The sequence below is a fragment of the Coregonus clupeaformis genome, chromosome 11 (assembly GCF_020615455.1).
Source record: "Coregonus clupeaformis isolate EN_2021a chromosome 11, ASM2061545v1, whole genome shotgun sequence".
Classification (NCBI taxonomy): Eukaryota; Metazoa; Chordata; class Actinopteri; order Salmoniformes; family Salmonidae; genus Coregonus; species Coregonus clupeaformis.
In genome coordinates, this window is record NC_059202.1 from 23,182,711 (window position 1) to 23,197,415 (window position 14,705).

Here is a 14,705-nt window from a genome sequence, read left to right on the forward strand (position 1 = left end):
CAATTCTCCATTGAGCTTTGCTGGTAGTGAATCTCAGGACTAGCTAGCTCTCACTGGTGGAGTCTTTCGACTTGATGTGGAGATTCCTCGTAAGAATGACTTAGTTCCTGGTAAGAACAGACTAGACCAGCACAGAAAGCTGGTGACCCTGTGTGCTGTGAGGAGATTAGGTGTGCTCTGTTTGAAAAGCATAATTTTACATTACATTTTACATTTTAGTCATTTAGCAGACACTCTTATCCAGAGCGACTTACAGTTAGTGAGTGCATACATTATTTTATTTTTTCATACTGGCCCCCCGTGGGAATCAAACCCACAACCCTGGCGTTGCAAACGCCATGCTCTACCAACTGAGCTACATCCCTGCCATTCCCTCCCCTACCCTGGATGACACTGGGCCAATTGTGCGCCGCCCCATGGGTCTCCCGGTCGCGGCCGGCTACGACAGAGCCTGGATTCGAACCAGGATCTCTAGTGGCACAGCTACTAGTGACCACTGCGCCACTCGGGAGGCTTGTAGAAAGCAGTGTAGAAAGAAGCCATGTAGCCTGCTAGCCACTGAGATCAGCTAAAGCAATTCATAGAACAAGCGAGTAGATTGTGTTGTGTGCATTTGAAGTGAATGAGCAAGTATATATGCAATTGGTCTTCGTGATCGAGACATTGCCAAATGGATGCTGTGATGTGTACACAACTAGAACAAACTACGCGGTGGTCTGCCCAGGAAAGCAAGCAGCATTAGCTGTGCTCTCTGCATTTAGTGCTGAAGGCTTACTTGGAAAGAAAGAGGGATAAGGGGGGATGGATTCACTCTCACTTTCAAACTCTGCCATTGAAACAGAGTAAACCCCTGTTTAAAATGATTTGACAACTATTAGCTCAAGTTGTCTGCTATCAATAAACGTGTGTGCTGAGTTTTATTTTACAACTGTTTTCACAACGCCCGCCTGCACTTGAATTTATTGGGTCTTGTCAGCTTTATTTTCCAGGCTATTAAGGTGTCATTAGGGTGCTAGTTTCAAAGTCAGACTTGCTGTGTCACGTGGTGGGTAAGCCCTCCTCATGTTCATTTTCAAAGTATGTAGAGGCTTTGTCTCCAGTCATGATTTTGAGGACAAATTACTGCATTGCCCCCAACGACATCCACATGCGCTCAATAAGAGGGAAGGCATACGTCTTCCTGGGTGCCTACACACAAAAGTGACCATAAAACTCTGTGGAAAGTAAATGAAAGAGAGATTCCTTGGGGTGAAATCACAAACATTGTGACAAACCCCCTTAAGACCCCATGTAGAACGTTTTAGAGTGAAGGAAGAGAGAGTTTTAGAAACTGGCTGCTTGTAGTCTCAAAGATGCTAATGTGATCAAATAACTGCATCTGACCACGCATCCCTTAGGAAGATGTTTATTGGATGGCATGTTTACATTTCTGTATTGTTTTTTTTCTCTGAAGCTGCTTTGTTTCGTCAGGCTCCAATCTACCACAGAATTGGGCTTCACTGTAGCTATAATAATATATAATAATATGCCATTTAGCAGACGCTTTTATCCAAAGCGACTTACAGTCATGCGTGCATAATTTTTTTTTGTGTATGGGTTGAGTATAGAGCTTCTCTTGAGGCGCTCAAGGTTAGGGTAATTTTACTGGTGGAAATCGATCTCTCCCTGTCAGCTGTGCTTTAGACAGTGTTTGTCCTAGTTTTGTCTTATTTGGGAACATATTGTTTAGAGTTCTCTTGCAGCTGTTTCTCTGGGGGCTCACGTTGTTCATATGGGGACATGCTATAACTGACTTGTCAGATGTGTGTACATAGAGCTGCTCCCCTTCCTTCTCAGCCTTTCCATCTCCATTAGCTTGGTAAATATAGATGGAGGTTTGGTGATCTACACAACACATTGGTGTGACTCACCTGCTTTGAAGTCCCTTGTTGGGGCTTGTGAGATCTATTTTGCATATTGAATGAGATGAGCAAATAGATTAAAAGCGATTATATGCTCTAGGCCTGTTATGAGAACACAATAATTATTAGTTCAGCACATCACAGCTTGTATACACTGAGTGTACAAAACATTAGGAACACCTTCCTAATATTGAGTTGCACCCCCTTTTGCCCTCAGAACAGCCTCAATTCGTCGGGGCATGGACTCTACAAGGTGTTGAAAGTGTTACAAAGGGATGCTGGCCCATGTTGACTCCAATGCTTTCCACACTTGTGTCAAGTTGGCTGGATGTCCTTTGGGTGGTGGAACATTCTTGATAAACACAGGGAAACTGTTGAATGTGAAACACCCAGCAGCGATGCAGTTCTTGACACACTCAAACCTGTCCACCTGGCACCTACTACCATACACAGTTCAAAGGCACTTCAAACTTTTGTCTTTCCCATTCACCCTCTGAATGGTACACATACACAATCCATGTCTCTGTGATGAGGTGGTGATGAAGGAGTCAGGCGCAGGAGGGTAAATCACAGAATAACAGGCTTTAATCTGCAAAATACAGGTTTACGCAGAAATACGTCAAACACACTCCAGGGCACAAAACAGGCGCACTGGAAAATACAAGGCATACAGGAAAAATACGCCCGTCGATACACAATACACGAGCTCTACCGAGCTTCACTAACCTCCACAAATAAACAGTCACCCACAAGGGGGCAGAGGGAACACGTATACACGGACTAATGAGGGGAATAGAACCAGGTGTGTGTGATTGACAAGACAATTGTGATGATGATTGGGGCGGCAGTGGTTAGTACTCCGGTGACGACGAACGCCGAAGCCTGCCCGAACAAGGAGGGAAAGCAGCCTCGGCGGAAGTCGTGACAGTCTCAATTGACTCAAGGCTTAAAAATCCTTCTTTAACCTGTCTCCTCCCCTTCATCTACACTGACTGAAGTGGATTTATCAAGCGATATCAATAAGGGATCATAGCTTTTACCTGGATTGAGCACTATGTAATTAACTTTGTAGGTACATTCACTGGGCCACTGTTTGGTATAGGCCTTTTTCCTGAGCCATGCCGAAGCAACTACTCACATTTGCATATAGAACATGTTGCCAATGTCATGTCATAATATGAAGTAGTGAGCTAAGTCTGTATCTATCTAATGAAGGATCCCCACATGAGATCAATAACTTGGCAAGACAGTTTACAGAGAGCGATTGAATCAAGAAAACAATGCCTGTTTTGTTATTGTACAGTGGGCTTCAGCTCAATCGCCATATTAGACATCTCAATCTAGCATTTCCTCAGAACATCCGGAAAACAATCATCTGGGAGATTCTCTCAAAGAACGGCGCCTGTCATCTTTCAACTTGAAAATGACTCTCAAGAGCTTTCTCAGATATATGCTGAACGGTTCTCCGAATTGGAGCATAAGATTTAAGGGTGAAGTAGCATTTTCCAGGATGTGGAGACCTCACTGGTTCTATGGAATAACTACAGTTCCATAGAAAGCTGACGTCTTAGAAATTTGATGGGGCTCATAGTTTCAAAGGCTGGCTTTGATGTCGGTTTACTGGTTAACCCTAAACTCTTGTAAAGTTAAGCCCAACATATTCTCTTTTAATTATCTAAATAAGGATATGCACGATAGTTATGTGGTTTCAGTTAATTATAGGTGCTTATTCCTAAATACATTTCACATGTTTACTCCATATGCTTATGAAAGCGAGACACTGGGATCTTGGCGGCCTACTGGACACAATAAATGTTCATATTCATTACTTAAAGATATTGTAAGACAAGCCTACGATGGTGCAGGTTTCTGGAATGGCTTTCTGCTTATTTTCACGTCTCCCCTGAGTGAATAAATACTTTATTAATGAGGTCTACACAGTAGGACGCAGTCACGATTAACCTCTTTGAGGCTGGTTGCTAAGCATCGGTGAAACAAACAGAAGGACCAATGAGAGGTCTGGTTCTTTGTGTGGGGACTGAAGGCATCTCTTCCTCAGGGAGGAATGTATTTTTACGGGGCTGAGCTGATGGTGAGACTCATTTCACTGTTCGCTTTGTGGCCTCTAGCAGATGGCTAACTCCTGATGCATACCGGACAGACCAGCTATGGCATTCAGGAGAAAATTAGGTCAATTTACCAAGAGAGTCTCCTACCAGACTTATTCAGTCTGAATCAGAGGAGAAGTACAGTATGTCATTGTACCACCATGGTATTTGGACCGTGGTTGGACAGATTCATGTTGGATATTAAACAGCCAGCCTTTTTATAGCTTTTTAGGGGGAAATGAAGTCGGTACTGAAGGTTATTACAGTACGCTAATGTGCCGTCTATGAAAGCATCCATTGTTGCTTTTCAGTTACAGGACATGCTCACCTGTTAACAGCACCTGTTGTTTCTATTAGCTTCATTCTTCATTTGATTTGTGCAAAATAATCACTAGAATTTGTTGTGCTCAAAAGCATGCAAATATTGCATTTCAGCCAATTGACTTGTCAAGGAAGAAAAATGAAATGTACAGACTGTGCTGCCTGGAGCCGGAGGCAGAGGTGGCACCGTAGGTGTGTTGCCCAAAAAAATCCCTTTCTTATCTGGTAACCTAACCAGGTAAAACTCAGGAGCCTCCATAGCAGGGATGGGCAACACTTTTGCCCCAGCTAACACACCTGACTCCAATAATCAACTAATTTTTATTTTTTTATTTTTTTTATTTCACCTTTATTTAACCAGGTAAGCCAGTTGAGAACAAGTTATCATTTACAACTGCGACCTGGCCAAGATAAAGCAAAGCAGTGCGATAAAAACAACAACACAATCATGATATTCAGTTTAGAATGCAATTAGTTTAATCAGCTGTGTTTGCTAGGGATGGAGAAAAAGTGTGACACCACTCCGGCCCCCGAGGACTGAGTTGCCCGTCCCTGCTATAGGGTATGACGGGAGACTTAACACCGCTCCACCTCATGTTTAACAACACGTCTCCTGCGCCACTGGGTGCTCTAAAACTTTAGACCACTTTTATTCTACCTACAGAAAGGCATATAAGGCCCTCCCTCGTCCTCCATTCGGCAAATCTGACTCTGACTTTATTCTCCTGCTTCCTGTTTACAAACAAAAGCTCAAACAGGAAGTACCCGATGAAGCAGACCCGAGGCTACAATACTGTTTTGCTAGTACAGACTGGGATATGTTCCAGGATCCATCCGATAGCATTGAGGAGTTTTACCACATCAGTCACGGGCTTCATCAATAAGTGCATAGACGACGTTGTCCCAACAGTGACTATACAAACGTATCCAAACCAAAAACCATGGATTACAGGGAACATACGCACTGGGCTAAAGGCTAGAGCTACCACTTACAAGAAACGGGACAAATCAAATGTTATTTGTCACATGCTTCGTAAACAACAGGTGTAGACTAACAGTGAAATGCTTACTTACGGGTCCTTCCCAACAATGCAGAGAGGAAAAAAATTGATATAGAAAAATAAATACACAACAAGTAATAATAACTTGGCTATATATGCAGGGTACCAGTACCTAGTCCATATCAAATCAAATGTTATTTGTCACATGCGCCGAATACAACAGGTGTAGACCTTACAGTGAAATGCTTACTTACAAGTACTTAACCAACAATGCAGTTTTAAGAAAGAATACCCCCAAGAAATCACAAAAAAATATAAAATAATACGAAATAAAAGTAACAAATAATTAAAGAGCAGCAGTAAAAATAACAATAGCCAGGCTATATACAGGGGGTACCGGTACCGAGTCAATGTGCGGGGGCACCGGTTAGTCGAGGTAATTGAGGTAATATGTACATGTAGGGACAGTTAAGTGCAGGGGTACCAGGTAATTTAAGTCGATACAGTATGTACATATAGGTAGGGATAAAGTGACTAGGCAACAGGATAGACACGGACATGGACGTATACAAGAAAGCCCGCTACGACCTCCGACAAGGCATCAAACATGCAAAATGACAATATAGGAGGAATCCTATTACACTGGCTATGACACTCGTCGTATGTGGCAGGGCTTTCAGACGATAACCGATTACAAAGGGAAACCCAGCCGTGAGATGCCCAGCGATGCAGAACTCCCAAACAAGCTAAATGTGTTTTTATGCTCGCTTCGAGGAATACAATACTGAGTCTTGCACGAAAGCCCCTGTTGTTCCGGATGACTGTGTGATCTCGCTCTCTGTGGCCGACGTGAGAAACGTTTAAACAGGTTAAACACTTGTAAGGCCACCGGGAATACCCTCCAAGCTCATTACCAAGCTGGGGACCCTGGGACTAACCACCTCCCTCTGTAACTGGATCCTGGACTTCCTGATGGGACGGCCCCAGGTGGTGAGGGTAGGCAACAACACCTCCGCCACGCTGACTCTCAACACGGTGTATGCTTAGTCCCCTCCTGTACTCCCTGTTCACCCACGACTGCGTGGCCGGGCACAACTCCAACACCATCATCAAGTTGGTTGACGACACGACTGTGGTAGGTCTTATCACCGACGGCGATGAGACGGCCTACAGGGAGGAGGTCAGAGACTTGGCAGTGTGGTGCCATGACAACAACTTCTCCCTCAACGTCAGTAAGACAAAGGAGCTGATCGTGGACTAGAGGAGAAAGAGGAGCGCACGTCCCATCCACATCATCACCGCTTGGTATGTTAAATGCACCACTTCCGCACGGCGCTACAGAGGGTGGTGCGGACAGCCCAGTACATCACAGGGGCCGAGCTCCCTGCCATCCAGGCGCTCTATATCAGGCGGTGTCAGCGGAAGGGCCGAAAAATTGCCAAAGGCTCCAGCCACCCAAGCCATAGACTGTTCACTCTGCTACCGTCCGGCAAACGGTACCAGAGCATCAGCTCTGACCAACAGGCTCCGAGACAGCTTTTACCCCCAAGCCATAAGACTACTAAATAGCCATTAGACTGCTAAATAGTTAATGAATGGTTAACCGAACTATCTGCACTGACCCTATCTTGGACTGACTCACAAGACTATACACTATAAACAGTACACACCCTCACACACGCTACACTGACGCTCTCACACAAATCCCACATGAATTCACATACACACACACACACATACTGACAACACAAACACACATACACACTTTTACACTCATCATATGCTGCTGCTACGTTGTTCTTTATTTTACTCTTATTATTATTATTATTATTATTATTATCTATCCTGATGTCTAGTCACTTTTACCCTGCCTTCATGTACATGTCTACCTCAAATACCTTATTATTATCTATCCTGATGCCTAGTCACTTTACCCTGCCTTCATGTACATGTCTACCTCAAATACCTTATTATTATCTATCCTGATGCCTAGTCACTTTACCCTGCCTTCATGTACATGTCTACCTCAAATACCTTATTATTATCTATCCTGATGCCTAGTCACTTTACCCTGCCTTCATGGACATGTCTACCTCAAATGCCTTATTATTATCTATCCTGATGCCTAGTCACTTTACCCTGCCTTCATGTACATGTCTACCTCAAATGCCTTATTATTATCTATCCTGATGCCTAGTCACTTTACCCTGCCTTCATGTACATATCTACCTCAAATACCTCATACCCCTGCACATTGATCTGGTACTGCTACTTCCTGTATATAGCTCCATTCTTGTGTACTTTATTCCTCTTGTTACTATTTGTCTTTTTCTAATTTTTTAACACTGCAATGTTGGGAATGGCTCATAAGCAAGCATTTCACGGTTATGTCTACACCCGTGGTATTCAGTGCATGTGACAAATAAAACATTTGATTTGACAGTGATTGATCAGCTGTAAAAAGGTTTTCTATGGGCTATGATGGGACCAGTTTTTCTAATCAGGTCACAATGTTTTAAAAAAACTCCTGGGAAAAACTCCTGGCCCTGGGGAGGATGAAAACCCTGTCAAACTGCAGCAACATTGTGCTTGTTCAGATGAATTGTATATAAAAACTAGACTAACAGGGGGTTTCCTCTATATAGACACCGAGACAACTGCGATTGGACAATATTACTCACAGGGCTGAGCTTGCTTTATGCATGTTTGCATCGTGTAGGCCTATGCAACTCTAGGCCTAATTAAAAATGAACTCACAGTCGATGTCATCACTATAGAGAGCAATAGTAATGGCGTATTTTTGTAGCCACTAACAGAGGCTAACTCCGCCATGGCTCGTTGGCCAAAGTTTATGGGGAAATGAATTGTGGTTTTTGATAAACACCGGAAATACGTTTTGTTCTATGAGATAATCTTCATAGAACAAAATGTATAATACAATGCATTCGGAAAGTATTCAGACCCCTTGACCTTTTCCACATTTTGTTACATTACAGCCTTGTTCTAAAATTGATTAAATAAATGTTTTTCCTCATCAATCTACACACAATACCCCGTGATGACAAAGCGAAAACAGGTTTGAAAAAGAAGGGGGGAAAAAAGAAACTGAAATACCTTATTTACATACTCAAAATTGAGCTCAGGGGCATCCTGTTTCCATTGACCATCCTTGAGATGTTTCTACAACTTGATTGGAGTCCACCTGTGGTAAATTCAATTGATTGGACATGATTTAGAAAAGGCACACACCTGTCTATATAAGGTCCCACAGTTGACAATGCCATGAAAACCAAGCCATGAGGTCGAAGGAATTGTCCATAGAGCTCCGAGACAGGATTGTGTCAAGGCACAGATCTGGGGAGGGGACCAAAAAATGTCTGCAGCATTGAAGGTCCCCATGAGCACAGTGGCCTCCATACTTCTTAAATGGAAGAAGTTTGAAACCACGAAGACTCTTCCTTTGGCCGCCCAGCCAAACTGAGCAATCGGGGGAGAAGGGCCTTGGTCAGGGAGGTGACAAAGAACCTGATGGTCACTCTGACAGAGCTCCAGAGTTCCTCTATGGAGATGGGAGAACCTTCCAGAAGGACAACCATCTCTGCAGCACTCCACCAATCAAGCCTTTATGGTAGAGTGGCCAGACGGAAGCCACTCCTCAGTACAAAGCACATGACAGCCCACTTGGAGTTTGCCAAAAGGCACCTAAAGGACTCTCAGACCATGGGGAAACAAGATTCTCTGGTCAGATGAAACCAAGATTGAATTCTTTGGCATGAATGCCAAGCGTCCCATCTGGAGGAAACCTGGCACCATCCCTACTGTGAAGCATGGTGGTTGCAGCATCATGCTGTGGGGATGTTTTTCTGCATCAGGGACTGGGAAACTAGTCAGGAACGAGGGCAAGATGAACGGAGCAAAGTACAGATAGATCCTTGATGAAAACGTGCTCCAGAGCGCTCAGGACCTCAGGCTGGGGCGAAAGTTCACCTTTCAACAGGACAATGACCCTAAGCACACAGCCAAGACAATGCAGGAGTGGCTTCGGGACAAGTCTCTGAATGTCCTTGAGTGGCCCAGCCAGAGCCCGGACTTGAACCCGATCAAACATCTCTGGAGAGACCTGAAAATAGGTGATGCAGCGACACTCCCCATCCAATCTGACAGAGCTTGAGAGGATCTGCAAAGAATGGGAGAAACTCCCCAAATTCAGGTGTGCCAAGCTTGTAGCGTCATACCTAAGAAGACTTGAGGCTGTAATCGCTGCCAAAGGTGCTTCAACAAAGTACTGATTAAAGGGTCTGATTACTTATGTAAATGTGATATTTCAGTTTCTTTTTTATATAAATTTGCAAACATTTCTAAAAACCTGTTTTTGCTTTGTCATTATGGGGTATTGTGTGTAGATTGATGAGGGGGGAAAAAACAACTTAATCTATTTTAGAATAAGGCTGTAACCTAACAACATGTGGAAAAAGTCAAGGGGTCTGAATACTTTCCGAATGCACTGTTTCTCCTAAGCCTGTGTTAACCTCAGACCTTTTTTTCGGTGTTTATCCAACAACCATAGAAAACCCCCATTAATTTCCCCTATAGGAATGGCTGAACGAACCAGAGGTATTCATTTCAGTTTTTTAGGACTTCACAAGCTGGCAAGCTCTATTCTATTGATTAATTAATTCCAGTTAATCATTTTGGATTTAAAAGGTCTAGGCAGCCTAGCCAGACCAAGTTTGAATATAAACCAAATTTGATCACATTCACATGTTCTGCTAACACAAATAAATGTGTTATCACTTTGTTTACCCTGGCCAGATTGACAGGATGCATAGGCTGTATGTAGCTTCTGTTGTTAGTAGCCTACAGTTGATCAGACTTAAAAACCGTCTCGTTTTCTTCTGATAGGCCTACAGCATGTCATATCGTAATAATAAATACATCATATTTGGGTGTAGTGTAGGCTGCTGCAACATTTATGTCAAGAGTTTTTGCTTGTCTGTCGGGAGTGATGTGTTGTCACAGTTTGCTAAATAAATACCAGAGGAGTGGAAAGCGCACTTGAGCATGCGTTGTGCCCGGCCCGCGTGACCTCTGATTTCCGTTAATCTGATTGGACAAGGCGCGCGTGCACAGAACGTGCAGCACTCCAATGTGAAGGACATATAAATTGTGCGCGAGTTGACAAATCATGAGGCAAATCAGTCAAAAAAAACTGTCCCTCTTATAATGCTTTTGTGTCCATTTTTTTATTAAACTAAATTGAAAGTGGTGAGGCACTGCCCCACCTGATTGAAAAGGGTAAATGCCAGCTCACCACACGTTTTCCAGTGGCTCTGCCTGGAGGAACATCTCTCTCTGTCCTCTCTGAGCTCACTAAAAAGGCAGTGTGGTCCTTGCCTTAACTGTTCTCTCCCAGCCAACAATAACCACAGCTTATTTTCCTCTCACTCGCCGAGCGTGATGTGGTCTGTCGAAACGTGCAGGCATGTGATAGGCTCCCCTGTTTTACAGTATGTTTTCCATGAGCTGGGTCCTAGCCTCTACAGCAGAGCCTGGTCATGACGCTAGACCACTGTGGTGGTTTTCTGCCCCGTCAGGCTGCAGGGAGGCTGTGTGGTGGGAAGCATAGCGAAAAGCCTCTGTAATGGGAAGGCCAGGCACTAAGTAAAGTCACACTCTGTATCATGTGACCTCAGACAGACTGAATCGTGCTGGAATAGGACAGGATGGGACTGTAAAAGGAAATGAATGAGTCTTGAGTAGAACTGAAGATGTTGTGTATTCTCTGACTGTGCAACTGAATTCTGTTGCACTATCGATCCAGTCATTACGTAACTACCATATTTTCTAGCCTACATTACGACTATACCAAAGGTTAGCAGGGATTATGTGAGTGAAGAATTTGATGCTTGAGGGCTTTAGGGAGAAGTGTTGAGAAAAGTTATACCGGCCATCAATTATTATTTCAATCAGGGCCCCCTGTCCATTGGGAATGCTGTTCTGGATGGTAATAGCCCTCACCTTCGGTTCACCCTCTTTTCCCAGTGCCCTCAGGCTTGCTGCAACTCATTGGGTCTTGGCCAAGGTTTATAAACCAGTACCACCCTCTGTCTAAGCTTTCTGGATGAGGGGGGAGGGATTATTTCGTTTTTCAGTCTGTTCATCACCAAGAACACCCCCCTCTCGTACAAGAAGGAAAAAACAGCGTTACACCTTGGTGGGAAAGCTCTATACATCTGAGACCTCTGTTATACTGTACCCCGTAAACTGCCAAGGGCAACTTTCACTCACCATCACCTGGTTGAGATTAGAAAGGAAGGTAAATGTTTGAAGGGGTTTAGGGATGTCTTCAGCCTGGCTTTCTTTTGTCAGCCCCACCACTTACAGCTGTCGCGGCTCCGTGTGGAAAACTCACATAGAAAACAAACCGCCATCTCTGTCCCAGGACAGAGGGCAGGTATTATGTGAGTGTAACACTACACGGCCTGGTGAGAGTTGAGCATGCAGACAAGTAGGTCACTTACCTGTCAGCCACTTCCTTGTAATGAATCATGCTCTTTGGGAATTACCTCCCTTTTAGAAGATCTTACAGTATCCTTAGACATTAACTCACATTGCTCCCAGCACATACCGTACATACTCCCCAGGCTGTCACATAGCATTTCCCATTGTGACCGTTTTTTTCCCAATGATGTTTAGACGTGGAATGCGAAGCTGCAACCTTTTTATTTCTGTGATTATTTCATTTAGACTGCACTGCTCCCTGCTATTAGCTCTCGGTGCCACACACGATCAGGACCCCAGGACTGCTCACTGCTTGGCAGTGAAAGCTGTGGGGAAACATGTATAGCTCTGCCATCCCAGGATATTGTGTATGATTCCTGGTCAGGAGTGTATTGAATGGACCTAATGGAAGTAGCAGTCACGACCAGAGGCTGCATGAGGGGCTGTGTCAGGACACTTCCCCTACTCTCCAGTTGTGATGGGAGGAAGGAACTGAAGATCAGAGTAGAGCCACCTGCTGGGTTCGTGCTCAGGGGTATGTTTGGGCGGGGGGTCAAAGAGGAAATTATGTCAATAACTAATCAGGGAGATAAAGGAATAGATTTTCTTCCACAGCCCCTGGTGTCCCAATCCCATCACAAATGATAGTCACTGTATTCTGCAGTTGAGCTGTTCATTTACTGTCTATGCCCTCCCCTGCATGCTATTGTATGGAGATACTATGGAGAATCTCCCTACAGGAATCTGTGGGAGGTCCCCCAGGATCCTGTTACTCCTCTGGCAGGCTGACCTCTCGGCTGACTCCTCAAGCTGAAAGCCAGATGGTGGCGATGCTGTGGTGGCAGTGTGAGTTCCCCAGACCCAGACTGCTTTGTGTGCAGAGGCCTGATGGTATTGCTAGGGATTTCCTTTCGTCCCTGGGGGTGGACAACTCTCCTCGCCGTCACTCAATGGGAAGATTCCAACTGCATATCTCACTCCTTTCGCTCTGTTCCCCTTTACCTCTTCTCACAGGTCTGACAGGTCAAACAGTAGCTGAAAGCAACATGGTAAACGTTTCATGCATTCCTCGTGTTGACTAGACATCGTTTTCACCATGGCTTACGCTTATCCAATACCTGTACAGTAGATATAAAAGGTAAGCCAATAAGGGAAGGGAACAATCTAGCCGATTGGAATGGGGCCAGTCTGTACTCATGCACTCCTGGTTCGGAGGTCGTCTGTGGAATCATAGCTTGGATCTGGAGAGACACAGGACAATGGAAAGTACTGTAAATGTTCCACCCATTTACCCTGCAGGGGGTGAACTCATCCTTTCTGAAAAAACAAATCCCTTCATGCCTCATCTATTTCCTCATCTACTGTCAGACTGGGCCTCTCCGCGTCACTCTGTCAGGGAGACATTTGAGAATAGTGGGAACGAGCTTTGAAAGCGTGGCTTACAGTACCTACAATGGAGGAGAAAGGGTAGGGATGTGTTTTCACATTAAGAAGTTGAAGGGCAATACAGGATTAGTGTGGAGTAAGATGTTTAAATGTGTTGTAGTACATTTATAGTTGATGGGCCATGGACGATACTGCAAACCTAATGAACTTGCTGAGGTTTTGAACCTGTGGAGGTTTTCTTGTAACTGTCAAATAAGTAGTATTTGTTTCCGATACAAAACGATTGCCTGTGTTAGCATAGGATCATAAATCGTGTGGATTATTTCACGTGGGCTTGATGTTTCTTGCCAGGCTCTTACATATAGTTAGACTTTTCCATCGGAGGGGTTCCTCAGTGGCCATGAGAGTGTGGGCCTTCCCCGGCAGGTCTCGTTAAACAGGAGAGTGATTTATGTTAACGCCGTTGTAAGGCCAAGTCTGAAGTCAATCGCTTCTACTGTTGACTGATGAGGAAACCCCTGGACTTGGTGGGCTTGATGACAAGAACTGAGGACCTTCGGTCGAGAGTCTTTTTTTCCAACCTGCCACATTTTTCCCTCCAAAAGTCCTGCGCTTATGACGTGACAGCCGACATAAACCTCAACTTATTAGTGTATCTTGGCGTTTGAATCCAGGAACCCTCTCTGACACTGACCTCTCTCTGCTAGTTCAGACGAAGACTTGACTGGCCTTGCTCCATGCCCCCGAAATTGGTTTCCAGATGGCCATTAGACAATGCTGTCTGATGATTTAGACTAGGTGCTTTGTTGAGTGATCTCACCATCGTTTATCACCTCAATTAAAAACGTGTCTTAAGGGGTTCTCCCTCCATGCTACAAGGCAGGTAATGTAGGCACCGTAAAAATAATTTTTGTTCAATATAACTCTCAGGTAGCTAATAGCTACGGCCCATGTTAATAGCCTGACAATAACATTTGGGGGCTGCTCTGCTTTGCATCAACCAGGCCAGCAGCCTACACTACATCAATTAACACCATTAAACTCAGTGTAATAACGAGAGACTTGCCCATAGGGACTATGAAGAGATGACATGATTCTGCTTCAGGGCTGCTTGTTAAACAGCTGTGTGTAGTGACATCTGAACTCCCTGGCCTGTAGTTGATCATCTTTCCCTCCTCTCTGCTGGGAGTTGTGGGACCATCTCTGTTTGATCCTCATTAGTCAGACCTAGTGAAGTCTGTCCTCCCTGTCATAACCCAGTCCTAGCTCAGCCACTGAGTCAGTCTGCTCCCTGTCCTAGCCCAGTCTAACCCAGTCACTGAGTCAGCCCAGTCTAACCCAGTCACTGAGTCAGTCTGCTCCCTGTCCTAGCCCAGTCTAACCCAGCCACTGAGTCAGTCTGCTCCCTGTCCTAGCCCAGTGTAACCCAGCCACTGAGTCAGTCTGCTCCCTGTCCTAGCCCAGTGTAACCCAGTCACTGAGTCAGT

At 44.6% G+C, this 14,705-nt stretch overlaps 1 protein-coding gene across 1 annotated transcript in view; it reads left to right on the forward strand.

The window, feature by feature from the left end:
- LOC121576538 (prolyl 3-hydroxylase 2) overlaps positions 1-14,705 on the forward strand; it is a 120,943-nt gene that overhangs the window by 23,485 nt on the left and 82,753 nt on the right. The window lies entirely within an intron of this gene.